The 9,054-nt window shown below is 42.5% G+C and overlaps 1 long non-coding RNA gene across 1 annotated transcript; it reads right to left on the reverse strand.

Annotated features, from left to right (window-relative positions):
• Positions 1 to 3,574: 3,574 nt before the first annotated feature.
• LOC146545067 (uncharacterized) lies at positions 3,575 to 7,345 on the reverse strand. The gene is made up of 3 exons (XR_014881552.1): positions 6,943 to 7,345; positions 4,085 to 4,173; positions 3,575 to 3,878 (listed from the first exon to the last, which is right to left on the reverse strand). It is a non-coding gene; the product is annotated as an uncharacterized LOC146545067 (long non-coding RNA).
• Positions 7,346 to 9,054: the final 1,709 nt, after the last annotated feature.

Below are 9,054 nucleotides of genomic sequence, written 5' to 3' on the forward strand. Positions count from 1 at the left end.
AGCACTGGGCACAGCAAAGGGGAGATCACTGTGGGTGCTAATGTCGTATTGTCATTAATTAGTTTATGAGCATTCTGTGCATGTGCATCACAAGCACAGCCTACTGCACAGTACTACTCCCTTGGCTTTCCTTTATCTCTCTCTGCCTCGCATACCTTGCAATTTAAAGTCCCATATTTCAATTCCATGACAGAGCAATCTGATGCAGAATTTTCTCTCCTCACTGCTTCAGTCATCCTGGCTCATTTTATTCCTACTTTGCCAGTTCTTGGCTCTTTCCATGTTGACTGTCCCCCCAGCTCCATGTGTCGTACTCCCAAATTCCCTCTTCAGATTCCTTTTCCCCCCTCTCCTCTCTTGCCTCTGCCTTCCCTTAGGAACAAACACATTGCCCCCTGCTTGCAGCTGGCCTCTGGGGTACCAGCAGGTGGGGATGAGAAAAGGCCAGAGAAATCAGGAGTGGTGTGGTGAGGGAAGGAGACCAGACAGGAGACGAGGACGTGCTCCTGTGTATAATTTTTGCCCAATAAAAAGGAAAATAACAGTGGAAAAAGAAATCTGATGAATACAACGCATTTACAAAAACATTTCAAATCTGGGTCTTATTCAAAGTGAAAGCTCTGTCAATACAATTTGCTGAGACTCAAAGACCTTTAAATAATTAGAATAACTTTTCTGCATCTAATTTGAAAAGTGCAAGGGTTGTCAAAATATACGTTGTTTCATTGTATTCCTCTGGGGGTACGTGAGAAGCACAGATTCAATCTGCATTCGTATTTGGAACTTGCGGTCTTTAGATTGTGCTCTCCAGCTAAGCAGAAGGTGAAAACACAACTGGTGACCCTGAGAGCCCATTGAAAACCTTATCCCACACTGCTACCAGAGCCTGTGTGTTCACAAAAGTGTAGGGAGGCACTAACTTTCTGTGAAATTCTATATTCAAATGCTTATGAGAGCAGAACTGTTGAGTGTATCACAGCACCTTGTTTTCCATGTTAGGGTTCTGCTGAGGGAGGGGTGAGGGTGAGGGGCAGCTTTGTTTCCAGAAGTCTTTCCCTTTACTCCCCTAGTAGAGCTGGGACTGGTTCCTCCTCTGGTCTTCCCCCCTCCCTGTGCCTTGAGAGAGACCTGGAGGGCTGCTTCACTTTCCTTTGCCTTTCTTGCTATTGATGCCTATTTTCCTACAAATTGCTTTCTCCACCACTGCTATGGGATTTCACACCCTGAGTTTTCCCACTAAGCCTTTTAGGGCTGCAATGGCTCTCAGTATGAAGTTGCCAGAAGCAGACGATTTGTGTGAAGTAACCTGAGTAAAAGGAAGTGTTATTAACACTGTAAGTAATCAATACACCATTCATGGTATCGCTGGTGTCAAAGAGATTTCCAATCTGCAGATCACCAGAGGACTGGGTGGTAGGCTTTGCTGAATCCCCACAACATCCAGGGGCTATCGGGCTGCATGGGGGCCCTAGTGCCTATGGTGACACTGACAAATGTTGTCTTTAGCCCTTCCTCTGGGTTTGGTCTGAGGTCAAGAGCCTGCCAAATGCAGCAATAAGCAAACAGAAATGTTTCCCAAACTGCAGTGTATGCAGGATGGTGCTGCAATGGAAAAGGGAGGTGTGAGGACAGGATCAAGCCGTAAAGCTGGGCTTAGGAAAATCAAACTGCTCCTAATCTCTGATATGCATAGTGAGTGGTGAGAGGAGAAGAACCACCAGTGTGCTTTTCTTCTGAGTGTATGGCTGTTGAGCCACTGAATTTAAATCTCCTGCAGTTAAGCTTAAGCTTGAGGAGAAACACTTGAAAAAATGTAAACAAGAAGTGACAGAATCCAGACCTTAAACACCTACTCTGATAGCCTAAGAGAAAGCTTTTAATAGCTGGGAAAATAATCTTCTGACAGAAAATAAGCCATAGGGAAAAAAAAAGCATAAGCAGCTGAATATTTGCTGAGATTCAGGGGAGGCAAAAGAGGGTTTCCTCTTGGGATCAGAATGGGATCCAGAAATCACTGCTGAGAACAATAACCCTCAAACCTCCTCCCCGAATTCCGCAGGCATTTTGCAGTCCCCGAAGGCTACCAGCATCCCCCTCCCATCATGGTTCTCACTTGGTGGCCTTCTCAGTTGCAAAATTTAAACTACTCAACTACAAATTGGTTTACAAACGGCTGCTGGCACCTTGTGTTTTAGCTGGAGTCACCGGTGATGTGTCCAGGCTTCCTGGAAATGCATTCAGAAAGGCTTGTATTGATTTAGACCTCCAAGCTGATCCATTATTCCCAGTGAAAACCTCCAGGGGCTGAGATTTGTTTCTTCAGCTGATGATTGTGGCAAACAACCCCCAGCCCCAATCAGACAGGGCACTTGACAAAACCAGTTTGGGGGTGATAGAGACATTTCATTTGACATAGAAAATAGTGTAAGAGAATTCTATTATCCTGGGTGTTCAATTTGTCTTTCCTCCTCCTAGCTTCACTTCCCCTCTTGACACTGCTCTGGTGGAGGCTGAGGCCAAGCAGTCGACCCCCCACACTGCACGCAGTCAAGCTGTGAGTTACGCTGACCCCAGCCTTGTGATAAGGTTGGAGCCCACCTGCACTGCAGGACTGGGACATTACTAAGGAGCCCTTTATCAGTAACCCTGCGCAGGGTTATATGTAGGGTGCTGCCAGGATGGGAGCCCTGCCAAGGAGAGGGCTGTGCCAGCCAGTGCAGGAGGCTGAGATTAAAAAAAGGGGACTAGCCTTTTCTTTGTAAGAGTGGCAGGAGCTGTTCTGCTAAGGCACAGCTGCATTTTAAACTTGGGGTTAATAAAATTCTGCTGTCCTTTTATGCTGTGTGTTAAGGAAAGGAACTGAGCACAACTCTGCTTTGAACAGATTTGGTAATGAGACCTCGTGCACACAGCTCTGGTGTATTGCCACTTAAATCCAAGAGAGCAAAGGGAGTGTCTGCTGAGCTGGGAAGACTCACACTAATGCCTCCCAGCTGAGATGGACACTGGTGGGCAATGGGAAATGCAAAGCAGGCAGAGGAGAGCCATCCCAAATGCCCATATCTATTTCTTGTTGACTGTGTTTCTTCTTTTCTTCTGCCTCCAACACCCTCTCCCCAGCCCTCTGCAAAACTCTTTGTGTTTTTTCCTTTGAATGTTTTTTTTTTCTGTGTTTGGAAAGTGTTGCTCGTTGAGGGGATGCAGATAATCAGTTGCACTGCCTAGGGTTTGGGGGCTGGATGAGTCTGTTCATATTTTTCAGGGGGCAGAGGTTTAATTAATTCTAATTGAGTGTAAAATCTGCAAACAACTGTCAGAAAAGTAACAGCATCCCCCTGTACTCAATGTACCTCATCTTTTTTTTTTTTTAATCTAGGAGATTGGACAATCATGACTGTTGTCTGATCTTATTTAATATTTAACATGTTCTTTGTATCACTTCAGTGTCTGCTTATTTTTTGTAATTTCGTTTTGTTTTCTCCCTGCTGGAATGTTAAGAAATCAGGAGAGCAAGTTTTATTTCCAAAAAGCTATAAGCAGTTGAATAAAAGGTTTTAATAAAGAAAATGCCTGTTTTATTGCATTGCTGTGTATAGCAGCAATATCAAGAAGGTATAAAAAGCATGCAGCTCCCTATAGAGGAGAAGAGATCTGTTTATCACCAAAAAAATCCTGTTTAGCATTGAAGGAAGCATTTTAGTTTTCTGTAAGAGCTGAAAACCCCCCAGTGCTTCCTTTATTTCTCCGCTGCTGTCCCACAGCCACTTATTGTCTCTGTTTGAAATTAGATTATGAATTCTCTGTGACTGCAGCTTCTCTGTAGTGTGAGCAGTGCTGTGAGCCCTTCATCCCGGTACCTTCTGTGTCATTATCCGTCCCTGCAAAGAGGCAGTGCTCAGATAAGGATGGATGCCTTTCATTTACACTGTACTCATATGAATTACACAAAATGAGTGTCCTTCTGAAAGCTTTGGGCAAACAGTAGCTGATGCTCTGACCCTGTTAAAGTCAGTGGTGAAGCTACTGCCCATTGCCAAACAGCAAAATATCCATTTTGAAATTCTAACGCCTCTCAACATCTTACCTGACATTGTGGACATGTGAGTCTGCTTTGATGAGAGGAGCCTGTGTGTGAGTGAAAGCAGCACATCCAGGATTTCAGATGTTTTGCACCTGTCGCAGAAAAACACTGACATAAGAAGGAGGAGCTGGATTTTTAAAAATTCCTGCGTTAAACACAAATGTCTAAGCATAAATTTGACATCAGTCACAGAAAGCTGGAAGAACAAGATGAATGCTAAAGTAATTAGAATGAGCATTGCTAAGAGGTGCATCTGAATACAGATATTAACTAGCTTTCAGAAGTATTTTTATTTTACATTCTGCCCATACAACTTTCATTCATGCCCACTGTAAATGTAGGTACAGGTGAAGATGATGAATCATGAGTGAGGAAAAAAGACTAGAAAATCCAGCTCTTAAAACGGTATATAACATAATCCCTTAAAAGATCGTGTGTAAGAGAAATGGTTCAGACTTTACAATAAACAGTGAACTATGAATTGCATATCTGGTTTTAGAGTGACTGTGGTGACTGTGACTTCATCTCTACATTTTAATATATTTACAATATTTTTGTCATATGGAGATGAAGGTGGAATCTGAAATCCCTGTGCTATGCTTGGTCCATAGGTGTTTGCATATCGCACTGTACATGAGGTTTTCTGAAAAAATCTACCAAAATGTGCACAGCACGACTGAGCTTTTTTTTATCTTTTATTCGTTAAAAAAAAAAAAAAAAAGAAAGAAAAAAAAGAAAAAAAAAGAAAAAAAGTTGGTTTTGACCATACAATTAATTTCAAAAAAAGCACAGGAACAGAAGACAGACTATCTAGACAGGCTAGTGGTATTCATGTCAGCTGGCTTTGAGGAAGTTTATCCATGAGTAAATCTGAACATGAACACCTTCTGAGTAGTTAATGATTATTTCTGAAAATTGCATGTGGATGGGGAATCCCAAAGGACTTGGAAAAATGCATATAAAATCTATTTTAAGAGTAAGATTAGGAAGAAACCTGTGGGACATAAAAGATGGATGAGTTCTTCTTTGGTACCTGGAAATACTATCACCAGGGTTATTTCATAAACAGCAGAACAGACAAAATATTCTGTTAAGATCATATTGCTTGATGCTGTTCTAAACAAAACTCTTTACCATGGTTAAAAAACTAGCAAAAATTAGAGTAATCATAGAATAGTTTGAGTTGGAAGGGACCCTAGAGATCATCTAGTTCCAAATCCCTTGCTGTGAGCAAGGACACCTCTGACTAGAGCAGGTTGCTCAAAGCCCCATCCAGATCCAAGGAGGTCACCCACAACTCTCTGAGCAACCTGTACCAGTGTCTCACCACTCTCACAGTGAAAAATGTCTTCCTCATGTCTAGTCTAAATCTGCCCTCTTCCAGTTCATAGCCACTTCCCCTTCTCCTGTCACTACATGCCCTTATAAGAAGTCCCTCCCCAACTTTCCTGTAGGCCCCCTTCAGTTATAGGAGAGCTGCTCTCAAGCCATTCTCCACCCAGCCTGTGTTTGTATTTGGAATTGCCCCAGTCTAGGTGCAGGATCTTGCACTTGGCTTTGTTGAACTTCATGAGGTTAGTATGGGTGCACCTCTCAAGCCAGTCCAACTCTTTCTGGATGGCATCCTTTACATCTAGCAAGAAAGCATTTATATTGACCAAGCCACAGCTTATAACAATCTCAAGTGATGTTTTCATAAGTAAGCTGAAGGAAAATAAACTGAAAAAAGGTAATGTCCAACCAATTAATATGCAGTGTTTGGGCTTATCATTCAGTGGGTTCCTTAACTGAGAGGAGACGAGTGGTGGGGCCGTGTAAAAACTTGTCCTGATGTGTTTGCCTTTCCCCTGCTGGAGACAAGCATCCAGATGGTTACAGTGGACTCAACTGAAAGTAGAAAATGCAGTGCTGTTGCAAAATATTCAAGTGCCCTTGCGGGACACATTAACGGGTATAAAACATAGGAAGCAGTTATTTTACTCAGCCTGGCATTACTGACCTCATCCTGAATACTGAGTCCATCTTGGAGCTGGATGTTTTTAGAAAAATGTAACTGAGTCATGCTACTCGGAGGTGAGCAATGTGGATGGTAAGAAATGTGGCTTGAATGGTTGGAAATAGCTGAGCCTGTCTTTTCTAGCATGGAGACAAGGATGATGATGTGAGATTTGCATGCACAATATATGTCCTCTTTCTCCAAAATTAGTAGGAAAATAAGTAATCTTGGCTGCTGAGAAGAAAGGTAATTTAGATTAGATATAAAGGAAGAAAGAATTGAAAGGACAACAGGGCATTACTACAGAGGCTGTTGGCATTCTTTACCATGAGCATAAGAGCAGCTGAAAAATCTGTAAGTCTGCTTGATTTGGCTCAAGAAGAGGGATAAACTAAATCAGAGCTACTGCTTCTGCCAATCACCCAAAGACTGCCTGGACAATTTACCCAGCTAGAAGCCAGTGATAACCTGAGTGAGCTGTGCCAGATTGACATTCTCTGCCCAGCTTACAGTTTCATGGAAAGATCTTCCATATGGTGGGTATCCCTGAATGGAGAAGGATGAGAGAATGGGTGTATGGTGGTTGGGAACACAAAGTCTGTTTTCTCAGAGCTAACCGTCTGCTCAAGTATGAGGATTACCTGGAAAATCACACTGAATTGGAAGGGACCCACAAGGATCATCAAGTCCTACCCCTGGCTCCACATAGGATCACAACAAAATCAAATCCTATGTCTGAAGCATTGTCAAAAAGCTCCTTGAACTTAGGCAGCATGGGGCTGTGCCCGCTGCCCTGGGGAGCCTGATCCAGTGCTTTATCACCATCTGGTGAAGAACCTTTTCCTAACCCCCACCTGTCCCTCACCTGATGCAGCTCTGTGCCATTCCTTCTAGTTGTGTCACTGTCACCAGAGTAGGGGAGAGCCAGGAACACTTTGTGTGAAGTACAAGGCTATCAGCAGAATATACCTGAATCTGCAACAAAAGGAGGTTTCTGATCAGCTATCTCTGGATTTAAGATTTTCATGCCGCGCTCCTGGGACAATGAGGGAACCATGAACCTTCAATTTGGTGGTCCATAAGCTGCCTACAGATTCATCATTCAGTTATTCACCTTTAAAGACTTGCCAATAAAGCTAGAATGTAGTTTGGGAGATATTTTGAACCTTGGCACTGATCCACCAGTTCAAAATGTGTGTAAATCAGTAGATGAAATAACCTCTAAAGGTCATTTTCAGCATCACATTGCAGAGGTTTCTGAGTAATGGTAGAATACTTTCACTCTTCTCTGGAATAACAGCAAGACTAAAAATGGAATAGCAAATAATAGATAAAAAAGATACACTTTCAGTATCCATTACTGACAGAGCAAGTTCATGAGGTTTTTCTATTTATGTTATACCTGGTAGATTTGAAAGAGATAGTGTGTTAAATTATGCCATTTGAGAATTATACAATATCTCATCTTTAGTGAAAACTTGTGGCAAATAGCTAAACTATGTAAAATTTTATTGTTTGAGAATTATACAGAGTGTAATTTGAAAAGAAGGTTGTGACAGACACATCTACTTGCCTTTTCTCCTCACAAAGAATGAGATGCTTTATTCTTCTCGAATGCAACAACTGGTCAAGGATTTCTGAAAGAATAATACTCTTTAAAACAATACTATAAACCTGAATCCTTAAGTTCCACCTGCCAGGAAGAGAAAAATGAAAGATTCTGCATAGGGTATCTCAGTGACATGTACTGAATTTCAAGCTGCAGGGCAGGCAATCTTCTGTGGAAAGACCCAATTTTAATGCTTCGGGACTTCACATCTGTGAAAGCCATATCATTACACTGACAAATAGGGTTGGTTTAAGGCACATTTTTGCTTGGGACCTGTTAACTTGTGCTCATCAGAAAAATCCCCTGGAATACCAATGCCTTATATAGCCTCATTCTCTGGAGGAATGGACTGATCTGGCTGATACTGTGCTACAAGAACCATCTGAAGCTGAATTCCTGCCTTCAAGCCTCAGCAGAGCAGGGACCATCCCTAGAGCACGATGATGCTTTCATACAGTCCTGATTATTAAATTGCAGCAAATGCTACCACATTTCTTTACCCGGCTCTAACCCTTAAACTGATAAGGAATCGAAGTGTTTGAACATGATGAATAGCAATGTAAGCTATTTACATAATCACTGTTTACATTCTGTTAGAGGTGACAAAATCATCAAGAAAAAAATTGTCAGTGTTGATAAAGAGCATATCAGTAAACAGCAGATTAAGCAGGACACAGAGAGCCTTACAGCCCAATTATACATAATTTGCCATGGACATGGTTTGAGAAAGAAATGCACACAATGACTTAGAGAAAATTGCTTAGCTTGGCCACATCCTTATTAACAAAACAGCAGTGCCTCAGGGTAAATTGTCCTTGAAAAGTAACTCCTGGGAATAATAGCGTATCCTCATCCTTTGCCTTGTAAGGCAGTGGGGGTTATCCTATCTTTCTAATGACACAGCCTGAGCCTCTTCGAAATGTAGCTGACCTTTGTGCTTTTTCATAGCTGCCTAGACCTGTCCCCAGTCCCTTGGAGAGCCAGGATCTGTACCACCAACCAATCACGGGCCCTCAGCAGTTCATTTTAGGGGATCTATGCAGTGGTTTACTTCTACCTTACAACCAGGATGCTGTGGAGATGGATCGTTGCAATACATCTCCCAGCCTCGGTCTGCAGCTTTACCCAGTGAGCATTCTTGCATTCTGCCCGAAATCTTATTCCCACCTTGTGTTGCACAGATGCACTGACTGCAGGCAGTGAGGTAAATCAAGATGCCAGAGAAGTGGGTGCGTGATCCTCCCTGCTGCCTAAGGAGAATGTCACTATTGCTGTATTTTATCCCGGCCATTCAAGAAAAAAAGAGCATTTTGTTTCCACCACACCTTCAGCAATGGTCCCGTGGAGCAGTTCATTTCATCAATCAGA

The sequence above is a fragment of the Meleagris gallopavo genome, chromosome 2 (genome assembly GCF_905368555.1).
Source record: "Meleagris gallopavo chromosome 2, MGAL_WU_HG_1.1, whole genome shotgun sequence".
Classification (NCBI taxonomy): Eukaryota; Metazoa; Chordata; class Aves; order Galliformes; family Phasianidae; genus Meleagris; species Meleagris gallopavo.